Source organism: Panulirus ornatus, chromosome 7 (genome assembly GCF_036320965.1).
Source record: "Panulirus ornatus isolate Po-2019 chromosome 7, ASM3632096v1, whole genome shotgun sequence".
Classification (NCBI taxonomy): Eukaryota; Metazoa; Arthropoda; class Malacostraca; order Decapoda; family Palinuridae; genus Panulirus; species Panulirus ornatus.
The window spans coordinates 42,737,842-42,756,572 of NC_092230.1; the positions used below are offsets into that span (position 1 = coordinate 42,737,842).

Genomic DNA, 18,731 nt, shown 5'->3' on the forward strand with positions numbered 1-18,731 from the left:
CACCTCCTGAAACCACACTGTCTCTCTCTCTCCAGGTAATTTCTTCACCTCAGCAGGAGTCGTGCGTCTGGCTACCTTCAGAACGAGGCGCTGAACTACAGACCAGTCACCCTGACTGACGAGTGTGGTCTGTCATGTACTGGGGGTCCCATGTCGATAATACCAGTGATAATAATGATAATAATAATGATTAATAGTAATAACGATAATAATAATAATAATAATAATAATAATAATAATAATAATAATAATGATAATAATAATAATAATAATAATGATAATAATACTAATAATAGTAGTAGTAGTAGTAGTAGTAATAATAATGATAATGATAATAATAATAATGATGATAATGATAACAATGATGATAACGATAATGGTAGTAATAGTAATGATAATGATAATGATGATAATAATGATGATAATGATAATAGTAATAATGATAATGATATTGAAATTGTAATAATGATAATGATAATAAACAGTTTGATGAGTTAACTCCTGCCACTGACCTTAAGACATAGACAGAAAGCAGATACAGCAGTAAACGTAGGGTTGTTAACAACAAGAAAGGGACAGGGAAAGGCATCAAACAGCCCATGCACATACAGTGAGCTGGCGGTCTACTGTTTCCACGGTGTTTCGTGTCACGATCTGCACCAACCCGTCGTGGTAGCGAACTGCTAACATGGGGACGAGGGATCTCAGGTGGCGTGCGGGGGGCGGGCGGGCGTGGGTGGGGGGGAGTGAAAGGTGCGCGGATGTTTTCCTTGTGTACCGGGCCGTGGGAGTCCAGGTGGCTACGGAGAATGTGGGGAGGGTTACTCTCTCTCTCTCTCTCTCTCTCTCTCTCTCTCTCTCTCTCTCTCTCTCTCTCTCTCTCTCTCTCATTAATTCCATTCTCACTCTTTATAGACGCGTGGGTTTGGGGGGAGCTGTGCTTTTATTTGCCAGGTAAGGCATGATGTCTGAATATATATATATATATATATATATATATATATATATATATATATATATATATATATATATATATATATATATATTCCTGTGAGTCCACGGGGAAAATGAAACACGATAAGTTCCCAAGTGCACTTTCGTGTAATAATCACATCATCACGGGAGACAAGAAGGAAGCATAACAGTCAGTTGATATACAACTGAGGTGGTGGAGGGTGTCTGTGGCCAAATGGGATACCACAGCCAAACGACCCGCTCGACCATTGTACCCATCATCTGGCAGTAGGAGGGTAGGGAAGGGCGAGGGAGGGAGTGCTCACGTCGCCCCCTGCGTCAGGGAGGAGGCGTGGCGTGGCGTGGCCGAGAACTGCCCTGGACCACCACCAGCAGCAGCTGCCTGCTGGCTGCTGGTTCTGCTTCTTTGGGGAGGGTCGGGGAGGGAAAGAGGGCAGGGAAGGGGAAGGGGGCCAGGAAGACATTGTTACTGCCCTCCGATTTTGCCAATCCCCCCCCTCCCTCCCTTCCTCCTTCTGGTGGGGGTTGGGGAGGAGAGAGAGAGAGAGAGAGAGAGAGAGAGAGAGAGAGAGAGAGAGAGAGAGAGAGAGAGAGTAGGAGACTCTCTCTTGGTGTTTCCGGCGCCAGGTTGGGTTTGGAAGAGGTTTGAGAAAGACTTTAAGAGTGCCCAAGTGTTTAGGCAGGTGATTAGCTGATGTTAGACGATGTTAGACGAATGGGTGATGTTAGACGATGTTAGACGAATTAGTAATGTTAAACGATTTAGTGATGTCAGACGATATTAGACGAATTAGTGATGTTAGACGATGTTAGACGAATTAGTGATGTTAGACGATATTAGACGAATGATTTATGTTAGACGATATTAGACGAATGATTTATGTTAGACGAATTACTGACGTTAGACGATGTTAGACGATGATGAGAAGAGTTAGTGGTGGCGGCCAGAAGTGTGTTAGTTTAGTTAAGTCGTCAGGGTAGAGGGACGCCCCGTCTTCAGTGTGTGTGTGTGTGTGTGTGTGTGTGTGTGTGTGTGTGTGTGTGTGTGTGTGTGTGTGTGTGTGTGTGTGTGTCATAGCTGACCTCACTTCTGGAAGCACCAGGGGGCGTAAGCCTCTCCTCCCCTCCCCCCTCCCTCTCCATCCCTCCACTCCATCCCTCACCTCTTTTTTTTAACCCCCCCTTCCGTCCTTCTTCTTTCCCCCCCCCCCCTTCCCCTTCCACGTCATGGAGATATTGAATATTAACCCTTGCCGCCAGGGGCGTTAGTGTCCGGTCGCTGCTCGGCCAGTGTTATCGCGAGGCGAGGGACATGGAGGAGCTGTGTTGATGATCGGTCAGCTGCTCACCTGGAGGGAGGTCAGGCCACTGTGACCGACCCACCCTCATCACCCTCCCTCACACTCTTCCTCACCTCCCTCCCTCCCTCCCTCCCTCTACGTCTCACTACCCATACATTGTCCCCCCTCCTCCTCCTCCTCCTCCTCCTCCTCCCCCTCCCTCCCTCCCTCCCTCCCTCCCTCCCTCCCTCCCTCCCTCCATCCCTCCCTCTACGTCTCACCACCCATACATAGTCCTCCTTCCCTCCTCCTCTCTCCCTTCCTCCCTCCCTGTACGTCCCATTACCCATACATGGTCCTCCCTCCCTCCTTTCTCCTCCTCCCTCCCTCCCTCCCTCCCTCCCTCCCTCCCTCCTTTCATTCCCTCCCCCTGACCTACAAAATGGTCCTGGTCCCCCCGGAGCGTGAAGCCAGGAGGACCACAGGGCGGGGGGGGGGGGGACGCCCCCACCCACCCACTCACCCCCCTCTCGTCACGGTGACGATATACGACCGTATGCTGGAGGACCCGAAGGGTCATATTATCCACTCGTTCGGCCGGGATGGGATTGGGCCCGGTCGGGTTGGGAGAGAGAGAGAGAGAGAGAGAGAGAGAGAGAGAGAGAGAGAGAGAGAGAGAGAGAGAGAGAGAGACGAGGTCAAGGGTATCCTATACCTGCGTTTTGACCCCCCCAGCTTGGTCCGCGGCGCGCTGACCTGACCTGACCTGACCTGACCTAGTGGTAGTTGCGCCTGGATGGTGCCCTCGTGTGTGTGTGCGTCTGTGCGTCTCCCGGTGCGACGGAGCAGGCGTCGTACGCTCACTGATGTTTTAAAGAGTGCGTTGCTAGGGTGTGTGTCTCCTCTCGAGTGTGTTGTGCGATAGTGTGTTTTGACACCGCGTGGGGCGGTAGGTAGGAAGGTGCGTGTCTGTGCACGCGCGTGCTTGCGTGCGTGCTGGAGGAGAGTGTGGTGGGCCCCCAGGAGAAGCGGTGGTCGGAGCGCCATCTCACAAAGGTAGGTAAGGGTCTGACACGTCTTTTCCCCTAAAGTTTTACGTCTTGTTGTACACACACACACACACACACACACACACACACACACACACACACACACACACACAGAGGCACACCCGCTGTGGTGGAGGGCAGACAACGACAGATCTCCCTGGGTGCTAACGAGGCCTCTGTTGGTCGTTAGAGAGAGAGAGAGAGAGGTGTATATACATGTACATAGACTCGTGGTTTGTGGTGTGGTAAGAGCATGTTGTGTTTATTGTTATTGGTGATAAGAATTTCATGTAATTTAGGAGTTTTTCTTTCTTTGTTTGTGTGTGTGTGTGTGTGTGTGTGTGTGTGTGTGTGTGTGTGTGTGTGTGTGTGTGTGTGTCTATAGGGGGAGTCATCCTCTTTATCCTCTGTAGTTGTTCGACATCCTGGTATGGGGCAGCTGGGGTGGGGTTGGGGGGTTTTTTTTTGGGGGGGGGCGTGGTAGGAAGCCTGCCTGCCTGCCCCATAGAGTTCCCCCAGAGAAAGTGTTCCACGTACAAAGACGTACGTACACCGCCACCCCCGTACACTATCGCCTGCCTCCCCCGTACACTATCGCCTGCCCCCCCGTACACCATCGCGAGGGCCCCCCGTACACCATCGCCTGGCGTGGGGACGCCGCCGGGACCCTCCAGGCGTGGGGAGGTGGGGATTTGGGGGGTGTAGGGCTCTGGGGCAAGGCTGCACCCACCCCACCCCACACCATCCACCTTCCCCACCTCGACAGACTTCATTCACAGACGTAAAGTTGAACGTGTGGCTGTGAAGTACGGGGAGGGAGGGGGTTTGTTTATCATGCTGCCAGCTGATCATATCTCATGCTGCCAGCTGATCATATCTCATGCTGCCAGCTGATCATATCATATGCTGCCAGCTGATCATATCATGCTGCCAGCTGATCATATCATATGCTGCCAGCTGATCATATCATGTTGCCAGCTGATCATATCATGCTGTCAGCTGATCATGTCATGCTGCCAGCTGTCCATATCATACTGCCAGCTGATCATATCATGCTGCCAGGTGTCCATATCATGCTTCCAGCTGATCATATCATGCTGCCAGCTGATCATATCATGCTGCCAGCTGTCCATATCATGCTGCCAGCTGATCATATCATGCTGCCAGCTGATCATATCATGCTGCCAGCTGATCATATCATGCTGCCAGCTGATCATATCATATGCTGCCTGCTGATCATATCATATGCTGCCTGCTGATCATATCATATGCTGCCAGCTGATCATATCATGCTGTCAGCTGATCATATCATGCTGCCAGCTGATCATATCATGCTGCCAGCTGTCCATGTCATGCTGCCAGCTGATCATATCATGCTGCCAGCTGATCATATCATGCTGCCACATGATCATATCATGCTGCCAGCTGATCATGTCATGCTGCCAGCTGTCCATATCATACTGCCAGCTGATCATATCATGCTGCCAGCTGATCATATCATGCTGCCAGCTGTCCATATCATGCTTCCAGCTGATCATATCATATGCTGCCAGCTGATCATATCATATGCTGCCAGCTGATCATGTCATGCTGCCAGCTGTCCATATCATGCTGCCAGCTGATCATATCATGCTGCCAGCTGATTATATCATGCTGCCAGCTGATCATATCATGCTGCCAGCTGATTATATCATGCTGCCAGCTGATCATATCATGCTGCCAGCTGATCATATCATGCTGCCAGCTGATCATATCATGCTGCCACATGATCATATCATGCTGCCAGCTGATTATATCATGCTGCCAGCTGATCATATCATGCTGCCACATGATCATATCATGCTGCCAGCTGATCATATCATGCTGCCAGCTGATCATATCATATGCTGCCAGCTGATCATATCATATGCTGCCTGCTGATCATATCATATGCTGCCTGCTGATCATATCATGCTGCCAGCTGATCATATCATGTTGCCAGCTGATCATATCATGCTGCCAGCTGATCATATCATATGCTGCCTGCTGATCATATCATATGCTGCCTGCTGATCATATCATATGCTGCCAGCTGATCATATCATGCTGTCAGCTGATCATATCATGCTGCCAGCTGATCATATCATGCTGCCAGCTGTCCATGTCATGCTGCCAGCTGATCATATCATGCTGCCAGCTGATCATATCATGCTGCCACATGATCATATCATGCTGCCAGCTGATCATGTCATGCTGCCAGCTGTCCATATCATACTGCCAGCTGATCATATCATGCTGCCAGCTGATCATATCATGCTGCCAGCTGTCCATATCATGCTGCCAGCTGATCATATCATATGCTGCCAGCTGATGATATCATGCTGCCAGCTGATCATATCATGCTGCCAGCTGATCATTGTTGGCTGGTCAGTTTGAGTCAAAGATTGGCAGTGGGGGACCCCAGGGTCGGTAATGGATGCTGAAGACATAGTGGGAAATCTACATGCTTTCAACATGACACACACACACACACACACACACACACACACACACACACACACACACACACATTTGTGTGTGTGTGTGTGTGTGTGTGTGGATACATCGTCTTTAATAATTCGATGGTTGATCATGTATTGATTTTGAGAAGAGATTAATAGGTAGGTCTTCATATGTCACTGTGATGGGAATGTATATTTGGTTTTTAATGGCTGCTGGCCTCTGTTAGTGAGTGATCGTGACGCTGAAAATGACACACACACACACACACACACACACACACACACACACACACACACACACACACACACACACACACACACACACACACACACAAAAGCAGAGAAATACGTTCGTTTCCCATGTGTTTTCGAGGCAGATCATAGAGAACGTGGAGGACAGACATAGGTGAGAAGATGGATGTCGATGGAGGGGAAACTCTTATAAATTATATGTTAATTCATTTATTTATTATCTTGACTTTGTGGGTCGTGACGACTTGAATTGATTGTGACGGACGAGAAATGTGTGAGGGGGAAATAGCGTTACCGTATATTTAAGAAATATCACCCGGTTTGAGCACTCGCATATGGTTTGATGAGGTATCAATTTTTTATTATTTTTTTTTCAGTGTTGCATCGAAGAGAAAAGCAATACAGACTATAACCTAGCGTTACGTAATGTGACGTAACAAAATATAACCTAGATTAACCTAGCGTGACGGGGACATAACAGCGGGGTATAGCGTAGCACGGAAGAACATTAACAGGGGCGTAACATAGCGTAACATGAACGTAACGTAACCTGGCCAGATATAACACAGCATAGCATTGCCAAACTAACCTAACCTAACTTAACCTAACCTAACCTAACCTAACCTAACCTACCCTAACCTAACCTACCCTAACCTAACCTACCCTACCCTACCCTACCCTACCCTACCCTAACGTAACCTAACCTAACCTAACCTAACCTAACCTACCCTAACCTGGCCAGATATAACACAGCATAGCATTGCCAAACTAACCTAACCTAACCTAACCTACCCTACCCTACCCTACCCTACCCTAACCTAACCTAACCTAACCTAACCTAACCTAGATTGATTAAACATAGCATAGCATCCCGTAGAGTATATATAAGTCTCAACACAGTAAAGTCATCTTATCTTATCTTATCTTGTCACATAATGTGATCTCTCGTCTGTTTATTTGTTTTTGTTTTTGTGAGATTGACACTCATTTGCATATCCGTCTCTCTCTCTCTCTCTCTCTCTCTCTCTCTCTCTCTCTCTCTCTCTCTCTCTCTCTCTCTCTCTCTCTCTCTCTCAGGTCGGCATTACCAGGACGGCCAAAATACAGCAAAGGGTAATGTTGATACAGCCTTCAATGGGAGTACAGTGTCTGTATGATGTCTGAAGAGATTTGAGTTATTTTGAAAACGGTATTTCTAACCTTCGTACTACGGTACATCATAAGCTTTTCGTACCCTTGCTTCGGTACACGAAATCTTCGTTCAGGTATGTTTTTGGTAGAAACTGAAATAGATTAAAATAGACGAGAACTGTAGAATACAGTCCTTTAAGGGAAGGAGTGGAGAGTGTTAGAAATCTTCGTTCAGGTTTATTTTTTTTCTTTTTTGTAGAAACTAAATAGATTAAAAGAGACGAGAACTGTAGGATACAGTCCTTTAAGGGAAGGAGTGGAGAGTGTTAGATGTGTTAGGAGAGTGTTAGATGATTGTTAGAAGTCATCCAGATGGGAGACATTAGGAGGCGATAAGGAGTGGAAAGATAGAGAAGAAAGGAGATTAGAATGATATAATGTGGAACCTTATCTCTTTCAGCATGACTGTATTATTGATTAATATCAGCATGACTGTATTATTGATTAATATCAGCATGACTGTATTATTGATTAATATCAGCATGAATGTATTATTGATTAATATCAGCATGACTGTATTATTGATTGATATCAGCATGACTGTATTATTGATTAATATCAGCATGAATGTATCATTGATTAAAATGTATCATTGATTAATATCAGCATGACTGTAATTGATTGATATCGGCATGTCTGTATTATTGATTAATATCAGCATGACTGTATTATTGATTAATATCAGCATGACTGTATTATTGATTAATATCAGCATGACTGTATTATTGATTAATATCAGCATGACTGTATTATTGATTAATATCAGCATGACTGTATTATTGATTAATATCAGCATGACTGTATTATTGATTGATATCAGCATGACTGTATTATTGATTGATATCAGCATGACTGTATTATTGATTAATATCAGCATGACTGTATTATTGATTAATATCAGCATGACTGTATATTGATTAATATCAGCATGAATGTAATATTGATTGATATCAGCATGACTGTATTATTTGATTAATATCAGCATGACTGTATTATTGATTAATATCAGCATGACTGTATTATTGATTAATATCAGCATGACTGTATTATTGATTAATATCAGCATGACTGTATTATTGATTAATATCAGCATGACTGTATTATTGATTAATATCAGCATGAATGTATTATTGATTAATATCAGCATGACTGTATTATTGATTAATATCAGCATGACTGTATTATTGATTGATATCAGCATGAATGTATTATTGATTGATATCAGCATGACTGTATTATTGATTAATATCAGCATGACTGTATTATTGATTAATATCAGCATGAATGTATCATTGATTAAAATGTATCATTGATTAATATCAGCATGACTGTAATTGATTGATATCGGCATGTCTGTATTATTGATAATATCAGCATGACTGTATTAATGATTAATTCAGCATGACTGTATTATTGATTAATATCAGCATGACTGTATATTGATTAATTTCAGCATGAATGTATTATTGATTAATATCAGCATGACTGTAATTGATCGATATCGGCATGACTGTATTATTGATTAATATCAGCATGACTGTATTATTGATTAATATCAGCATGACTGTATTATTGATTAATATCAGCATGACTGTATTATTGATTAATATCAGCATGACTGTATTATTGATTAATATCAGCATGACTGTATTATTGATTAATATCAGCATGACTGTATTATTGATTAATATCGGCATGACTGTATTATTGATTAATATCGGCGTGAATGTATTATTGATTATATCAGCATGACTGTATTATTGATTAATATCAGCATGACTGTATTATTGATTAATATCAGCATGACTGTATTATTGATTAATATCAGCATGACTGTATTATTGATTAATATCAGCATGACTGTATTATTGATTAATATCGGCATGACTGTATTATTGATTAATATCGGCGTGAATGTATTATTGATTATATCAGCATGACTGTATTATTGATCAATACTTATGTGCCTAGTTTCGAAGTAGTATCTTAAGTGCACTGTAAGTATTATATTGCAGTCCACAATACAACCAAATATTGCATTGTAAATTGGTGACCGAGACACAGTGACGGGCCGTCCCTGGGGAGACGAGTGTATCGGTTCGAATCCTATTTGCGGTCCACAGTCAATCCAAATGTTCATCCTTACCCAGAGGTTGTTCTGTAAATTGGGTTCCTCCCTTAGGCAAGGATATATATATATATATATATATATATATATATATATATATATATATATATATATATATATATATATATATAATATATATACATTTATTTCTTTATTTATTTACTTATTTATTTTCCTTTGTCGCTGTCTCCCGCGTTAGCGAGGTAGCGCAAGGAAACAGACGAAAGAATGGCCCCACCCACCCACATACACATGTATATACATACACGTCCACACACGCAAATATACATACCTATACATCTCAACGTATACATATATATACACACACAGACATATACATATATACACATGTACATAATTCATTCTTTCTGCCTTTATTCATTCCCATCGCCACCCCTCCACACATGAAATAACAACCCCCTCCCCCCTCATGTGTGCGAGGTCGCTCTAGGAAAAGACAACAAAGGCCACATTCGTTCACAGTCTCTAGCTGTCATGTAATAATGCACCGAAACCACAGCTCTCTTTCCACACATGCTCGGCACTTCCCGCGTGAGCAAGGTTGCATTAAGAACAGAGGACTGAGCCTAAGAGGGAAAAATCCTCACTTGGCCCCCCTTCTGTGTTCCTTCTTTTGGAAAAGTAAAAACTGGAGGGGAGGATTTCCAGCCCCCCCCTGCTCCCTCCCCTTTTAGTCGCCTTTTACGACACGCAGGGAATACGTGGGAAGTATTCTTTCTCCCCTATCCCCAGGGATTATATATATATATATATATATATTTTTTTTTTTTTTTTTTTTTTTTTTTATACTTTGTCGCTGTCTCCCGCGTTTGCGAGGTAGCGCAAGGAAACAGACGAAAGAAATGGCCCAACCCCCCCCCCCCCATACACATGTACATACGTCCACACACGCAAATATACATACCTACACAGCTTTCCATGGTTTACCCCAGACGCTTCACATGCCTTGATTCAATCCACTGACAGCACGTCAACCCCGGTATACCACATCGCTCCAATTCACTCTATTCCTTGCCCTCCTTTCACCCTCCTGCATGTTCAGGCCCCGATCACACAAAATCTTTTTCACTCCATCTTTCCACCTCCAATTTGGTCTCCCTCTTCTCCTCGTTCCCTCCACCTCCGACACATATATCCTCTTGGTCAATCTTTCCTCACTCATTCTCTCCATGTGCCCAAACCATTTCAAAACACCCTCTTCTGCTCTCTCAACCACGCTCTTTTTATTTCCACACATCTCTCTTACCCTTACGTTACTCACTCGCTCAAACCACCTCACACCACACATTGTCCTCAAACATCTCATTTCCAGCACATCCATCCTCCTGCGCACATCTCTATCCATAGCCCACGCCTCGCAACCATACAACATTGTTGGAACCACTATTCCTTCAAACATACCCATTTTTGCTTTCCGAGATAATGTTCTCGACTTCCACACATTTTTCAAGGCTCCCAAAATTTTCGCCCCCTCCCCCACCCTATGATCCACTTCCGCTCCCATGGTTTCCATCCGCTGACAGATCCACTCCCAGATATCTAAAACACTTCACTTCCTCCAGTTTTTCTCCATTCAAACTCACCTCCCAATTGACTTGACCCTCACCCCTACTGTACCTAATAACCTTGCTCTTATTCACATTTACTCTTAACTTTCTTCTTCCACACACTTTACCAAACTCAGTCACCAGCTTCTGCAGTTTCTCACATGAATCAGCCACCAGCGCTGTATCATCAGCGAACAACAACTGACTCACTTCCCAAGCTCTCTCATCCCCAACAGACTTCATACTTGCCCCTCTTTCCAGGACTCTTGCATTTACCTCCCTAACAACCCCATCCATAAACAAATTAAACAACCATGGAGACATCACACACCCCTGCCGCAAACCTACATTCACTGAGAACCAATCACTTTCCTCTCTTCCTACACGTACACATGCCTTACATCCTCGATAAAAACTTTTCACTACTTCTAACAACTTGCCTCCCACACCATATATTCTTAATACCTTCCACAGAGCATCTCTATCAACTCTATCATATGCCTTCTCCAGATCCATAAATGCTACATACAAATCCATTTGCTTTTCTAAGTATTTCTCACATACATTCTTCAAAGCAAACAAATATATATATATATATATATATATATATATATATATATATATATATATATATATATATATATATATATATATATATATTGTAAAGGGACACTTGTTATCTTGTATAGGGACACTGTTATCTTAAAATAAAAATGAGAGGCCTACATGATGCTGTGGCAGAAGGCAGATATCGCGTATCTTCTAATCGCCCGTGGAAGTTTTCGTAAGTGATATAGGAGCGGAAGACGTGATTGTGGTTTAAGACGCTCGACATAATTTATCATTACAGACAGGGCCAGGTTCACTCATTTATTCCTAACCTTCCGTTATCTTCGGACTTGACGTCTTAGTAAAATTATGACGGTGTGATCGCTCTGTGTGTGTGTGTTTGTGTCTGTGTGTGTGTGTGGGTGTGTGGGTGTGGGTGTGTGTGTGTGTGTGTGGGTGTGTGTGTGTGTGTGTGGGTGTGTGTGTGTCTGTGTGCTGCCAGCAGACAAGTAAGGAGCCGTGTTTTGTTCCCTTTATCCTTCCGGGCACACAGACGACGCGTGTGATCAATTTTCTCTTGTGTGTGTGTATGCAAATGAGGTTGTTTATCAATGCGGTAACCCACCTGTGTTTTGCTGATTTACATGTAAGACTTGATATATTGTTGTTCTCTCTCTCTCTCTCTCTCTCTCTCTCTCTCTCTCTCTCTCTCTCTCTCTCTCTCTCTCTCTCTCTCTCTCTCTCTCTCTCTCTCTCCTCCCTCGTTCTTGTGTATTTCAGGGAAGAGGATTTTTTTTTTTTGCAACATTTCAGGACATTGCAGTTTCTTGATTTCTCTCAAGTTTGTCTCGAAAGACGACTGAAGGCTACATAGCATCAAGGAAACGTGGAGGCAACAGTTCACCCTTGTTACGATACAGAAATTGGAATACAAAAATGGGGGTTTGAGTGCCGTCAGATACAGGTTCTATGACTTATGAGAATATACAGTAAGATACAGCTTCAGTGGTTAGGTTAATTACATGCGTTACAGAGTGGTTGGGGTTGTTAATGCGTTACAGAGTGGTTGGGCTTGTTAATTACATGCGTTACAGAGTGGTTGGGTTTGTTAATTACATGCGTTACAGAGTGGTTGGGTCTGTTAATTACATGCGTTACAGAGTGGTTGGGTCTGTTAATTACATGCGTTACAGAGTGGTTGGGCTTGTTAATTACATGCGTTACAGAGTGGTTGGGTCTGTTAATTACATGCGTTACAGAGTGGTTGGGCTTGTTAATTACATGCGTTTCAGAGTGGTTGGGTTTGTTAATTACATGCGTTACAGAGTGGTTGGGTTTAAGTACATGCGTTACAGAGTGGTTGGGTCTGTTAATTACATGCGTTACAGAGTGGTTGGGTCTGTTAATTACATGCGTTACAGAGTGGTTGGGTTTGTTAATTACATGCGTTACAGAGTGGTTGGGTCTGTTAATTACATGCGTTACACAGTGGTTGGGTCTGTTAATTACATGCGTTACAGAGTGGTTGGGTCTGTTCATTACATGCGTTACAGAGTGGTTGGGTTTGTTAATTACATGCGTTACACAGTGGTTGGGTTTGTTAATTACATGCGTTACAGAGTGGTTGGGTCTGTTAATTACATGCGTTACAGAGTGGTTGGGTCTGTTAATTACATGCGTTACAGAGTGGTTGGGTCTGTTAATTACATGCGTTACAGACTCACTGGAGCCGACCCTTTGCTTTGCTCCGGGTCCATATCTCTGTGTGACTTCCCTAATATACATGTACCTTCGACGTATTGTGGCAGTGACAGTATTTCACTGCTTGGTTGACAGTGACGTATTGTGACAGTGACGGTATTTCACTGCTTGGTTCACAGTGACGTATTGTGGCAGTGACGGTATTTCACTGCTTGCTAGACAGTGACGTATTGTGACAGTGGCGGTATTTCACTGCTTGCTAGACAGTGACGTATTGTGACAGTGACGGTATTTCACTGCTTGGTAGACAGTGTCCCTCCCTTCCATACGGTAGTATCGTTGGCCCACACTGTTCCTAGTGTATGATGACACGACCAATGTGCCAGGTGTGGTGGGAGGATCTAGGCTAACACACACACACACACACACACACACACACACACACACACACACACACACACACACACATACACACACACACACACACACACACCGGGAAACGGCGATCAGGTATAATAAAAAAAAGATGATATATATATATATTTATATATATATATATATATATATATATATATATATATATATATATATATATATATATATTATCCCTGGGGATAGAGGAGAAAGAATACTTCTCACGTATTCCCTGCGTGTCGTAGAAGGCGACTAAAAGGGGAGGGAGCGGGGGGCTGGAAATCTTCCCCTTCCGTTTGTAATTTTCCAAAAGAAGGAATAGAGAAGGGGGCCAAGTGAGGATATTCCCTCAAAGGCTCAGTCCTCTGTTCTTAACGCTACCTCGCTAACGCGGGAAATGGCGAATAGTATAAGAAATATATATATATATATATATATATATATATATATATATATATATATATATATATATATATATATATATATATATATATATATTTTAGGCGAGACCCAGGCACGTGTTTAGCATGGCTTGAAGGCTGGGCTCCACACGGTCGAATATTGCCAGTTTGTACACCTGTCTAACGTCCTTATCGCCTCTTCTTCAGAACGCTTTCTTCGAGCACTTCCCTCCCTCAAATTTTTTTTTTTTTTCTTTTCTAAAGAGGAAGTGAATTGCGATGAGGTTGCCTGCTTACTTCCTCTCTCTCTCTCTCTCTCTCTCTCTCTCTCTCTCTCTCTCTCTCTCTCTCTCTCTCTCTCTCTCTCTCTCCCAACTTGACCTTCATCGTAGATAACCAGTGATTCATCTTTCTTTCTTTCTTTTCTTTTCTTTCTTTCTTTTTTTCTTCTTTCATTCATTAAACGTCGTTTGATCAACACGAGGGAGGAGGGGGTCTCTCGCGCGCGCGCCTCGGTGACGTCATACGGTCCAGAGCGCCTTCGAGATCGGTGGCGGAACTGTATAGACACCGGGGGTGGGGTGGGGGGGGGATGGCTTTGTCTAGCGGGCACGACCGCCACCTCCTTCGAGTAGGAGGTGGCGCCATCAGTTTGCGTGGGGGCGGCGGCGACGCGGGGGGGCGGGCGTGGGCGTGGGCGCCGGTGGGTGGGCCATTGAGCGGCGTGGGCGTGGGACCGGGAGGCATACGAAGCCACGGTCAGATAAGGACCACCCCAGGCTGTGTTGTTGTTGTTGTTGTTGTTGTTGTTGTTGTTGTTGTTGTTGCCTCCCCCATGGGTGTGTGTGTGGGGGTGAGGGTGTGCCAGGTCGCCCAGGGCTGTGTACCGTCGTGCCCAAGGGCGTTGTGTATCGTCGCGGTCAAGGGCCCTGTGTACCGTCGTGGTCAAGGGCGCTGTGTACCGTCGTGCCCAAGGGCGCTGTGTACCGTCGTGCCCAAGGGCGCTGTGTACCTTCGTGGTCAAGGGCGCTGTTTACCGTCGTGGACAAGGGCTGTGTGCCCTCGTGCCCAAGGGCGCTGTGTACCGTCGTGCCCAAGGACGCTGTGTACCTTCGTGGTCAAGGGCGGTGTTTACCGTCGTGGTCAAGGGCGCTGTGTACCGTCGTGGTCAAGGGCGCTGTGTACCGTCGTGCCCAAGGGCGCTGTGTACCGTCGTGCCCAAGGGCGCTGTGTACCGTCGTGGTCAAGGGCGCTGTTTACCGTCGTGGTCAAGGGCTCTGTGTACCGTCGTGGTCAAGGCCGCTGTGTACCTTCGTGCCCAAGGGCGCTGTGTACCGTCGTGCCCAAGGGCGCTGTGTACCGTCGTGGTCAAGGGGAGTTAACGAGAAAATAGAAAGAGAAACTTGTGGCTGTAAAGAAAGATTAAAACAAAAGATGTGTAGAGGGACCCTTGGGGAGGAGGAGGGAGGGAGGGAGGGAGGGGTGTGTGGGGTGTTTGTGGTGGGAGGGGAGGGAGGGAAGGAGGGGAGTTAGTGAGGAGGGAGGGTGGTGGGTGGGAAGGGGAGGGACAACAGGTAAGGCACAACAGAGCTCTGGGGGGTCTGCCGTTGTGGTGGTGGTGGTTGGCCATTAATAAAGGCATCTGAGCTGCAGCCCCACACACAGAGACACACACACACTCTCTCTGGCCTCACCTCACCTCACACTCACATACACACACAGACACAGTCCCACCGTGACGCGCGCACCCTGGACCACCACGTCCGTCCTCCGACGCTCTTCTCTCTCTCTCCCTCCTGCAGGTAAGTGGCGGCCGGCGGGTGAGGGCGCCCTCCTCCGCGCTTCCTTCGTCGTCTTGTCTTCAGTTGCGTCAAATCTGTGGTTCGATTGGTCATTTGTGTCCTCGGAGGGTCGACAGGGTCGTCGGCGGTAGTGGGGGGGTCACTCTCATTTCCCAGGATGGTCTCCAGTTATCTGAAGAAGTTGGGGTCAGATCCATCTCCCAGGATGGTCTCCAGTTTCTTGGTGGCCAGTAGTGGTGGTCATTCGTATCCCAGGATGGTCTCCAGTTTCTTGTTGGCGGCAGTGGTGGTCATTCGTATCCCAGGATGGTCTCCAGTTTCTTGTTGGCCGGCAGTGGTGTTCATTCGTATCCCAGGATGCTCTCCAGTTTCTTGTTGGCGGCAGTGGTGGGCATTCGTATCCCAGGATGGTCTCCAGGTATCTGGCCATGTTCCCGTTCGCCCTACCAGGTCTTCCACCCATCCCCTACTCCCTCCTTCCCTCCCTCGCTTCCCGTTAGTGGTCTCCTGCTAAGGTATGGGACATCGTGTCAGTGTCCCCGTCCCCCCTGTCCCGTTAGCCACAGAAGGAATTTGGTGTACGGGAGAGAGAGAGAGAGAGAGAGAGAGAGAGAGAGAGAGAGAGAGAGAGAGAGAGAGAGAGAGAGATCACGCGGGCTTATTGTCAGAAAGCTCAAAATCGATTCTGGGGGAGGGTGGATGGGTTGAAAGTCGAAGCCGGAAGGGAGGACAGGGTCGTAGGTGTGGATTGTGTGGAGCCGGAGAGGATTGGAGGAATCCCAAAAGGGAGAGAGAGAGAGAGAGAGAGAGAGAGAGAGAGAGAGAGAGAGAGAGAGAGAGAGAGAGAGTGCGAACTGGGCAGGTAAAGTTCGAGGGAAGGGATTGGAGGTGATGGGATGAGAGGGATTGGGGAGTCATATAAGAGTTGATTGGAGCGGAAGGGCTAAAGGAAGAAATGCGAGAAAGAAAAACGAGGTGGGAAAGAAAAGAACAAAATGATTGGACAAATGATTAATCTCTTGAGGACTGCGTGACCTGACCTTAAATTGCCAGGTCACGGGTCAGGTCTCGTCCTGTCGTCCTACTGAAGGGTCTCGTACCGTGTTTTTTGGGTCGTACCGTCGTGTTCGAGGGTCCTATACCCTGTTTAAGGGTCGTATAGTCGTACTCAAGGCGTCTCAGACCGTGTTCGAGGGTCGGATATTCGTGCTCAAGGGTATTGTACCGTGTTTAAGGGTAGTATAGTCACACTCAAGGGTATTGTGCCGTGTTTAAGGGTCCCATACCGTGTTCAAGGGTCCCATACCGTGTTCAAGGGTCGTATAGTCGTGCTCAAGGGTCCCGTACCGTGTTCAAGGGTCGTACCGCCTCAATACGCGTTCGACGGCGTAGCGTCCCCTTTCCCAAAGGACAGAACATCGATATGAGGAGAAAACATCTTTGGAAGTTCCAAGAGTCAACATCTTTTGAAGTTCCAAGAGTCAACATCTTTGGAAGTTCCAAGAGTCAACATCTTTTGATGTTCCAAGAGTCAACATCTTTGGAAGTTCCAAGAGTCAACATCTTTTGAAGTTCCAAGAGTCAACATCTTTTGAAGTTCCAAGAGTCAACATCTTTGGAAGTTCCAAGAGTCGACATCTTTGGAAGTTCCAAGAGTCAACATCTTTTGAAGTTCTAAGAGTCAACATCTTTTGAAGTTCCAAGGGTCAACATCTTTGGAAGTTCCAAGAGTCAACATATTTTGAAGTTCCAAGAGTCGACATCTTTGGAAGTTCCAAGAGTCAACATCTTTGGAAGTTCCAAGAGTCAACATCTTTGGAAGTTCCAAGAGTCAACATCTTTTGAAGTTCCAAGAGTCAACATCTTTTGAAGTTCCAAGGGTCAACATCTTTGGAAGTTCCAAGAGTCAACATATTTTGAAGTTCCAAGAGTCGACATCTTTGGAAGTTCCAAGAGTCAACATCTTTGGAAGTTCCAAGAGTCAACATCTTTTGAAGTTCCAAGAGTCAACATCTTTTGAAGTTCCAAGAGTCAACATCTTTGGAAGTTCCAAGGGTCAACATCTTTGGAAGTTCCAAGAGTCAACATATTTTGAAGTTCCAAGAGTCAACATCTTTGGAAGTTCCAAGAGTCGACATCTTTGGAAGTTCCAAGAGTCAACATCTTTGGAAGTTCCAAGAGTTAGTACAGTTGGGGGGGGCATGCATTGCGACGGGTCGGTCTGAGATGCAGTTCGGACCCCTTGGTATTTGGACTTGTATCCCCTTTCCCTTGGGAGCAGACGCAGGAGCGGGAGGGGCCTCCCCCTCGCCACACGCCTCGCAGCACGGACACACACCTGTTGCTCCCTCGTGAAGTTCGCCAGCAAAAACCTCCACCCCGGGTATTGTTGTATAGTTCGCGTCCTCCGGGCTGGCTCTTGGGGGGGCGAGACACCCCTCCCGCTGGTGGTGTGGCGAGGCCAGGTGTCGTCGTCTTCGTCTTCGTCGTCGTCGTCCCCCTTCGTGGAGCTGGCGAGGGGGCTGTATCGCTGGGAGTGAGGAGGAGTGTCGTCGTCTCGTGAACGAACCTACTCTCGCTTCTATGGTGTGTTCCCCCAAATGCTGTATGTCCCCCCCCTTGCTACTGAGTGGGGCGCAGCCTCGGAGCTGCAGGAGCCCTTGGCTTTCGAAGCCCCTTGGGGGGGGGTTGTATTGATGATATTAATGACGATGATAATAGTAATGATGATGATGATGATAATAATGATGTTGATGATAGAAAGGGGCATCGCATTTTTTTTTTTCCAGTGTAATAGCAGTACTACCTGGGAGGTGTCTTCAGGTTTACCTGGCCAGCCACGGGTGTGGGAAGGGAGCCGTGGACACAAGGGGAAAGGGAGGGGAGGGGGGTAACCCGTGGAATAGACACACACCACCCTCCTCCACCCTGGCAAAATTTG

At 45.9% G+C, this 18,731-nt stretch overlaps 1 protein-coding gene across 2 annotated transcripts in view; it reads left to right on the plus strand.

Annotated features, from left to right (window-relative positions):
* Mef2 (myocyte enhancer factor 2) overlaps positions 1–18,731 on the plus strand; it is a 1,047,678-nt gene that overhangs the window by 398,368 nt on the left and 630,579 nt on the right. Inside the window, exon 1 of one of the 2 annotated variants that reach the window (XM_071663613.1) lies at positions 3,066–3,311. The exons of the other annotated variant lie outside the window; for it this stretch is intronic. The gene's annotated coding sequence lies outside the window, so the exon portion shown is untranslated. Of the gene's footprint in view, positions 1–3,065; positions 3,312–18,731 lie in introns of those variants that run through there. 2 annotated transcript variants of the gene reach the window in all.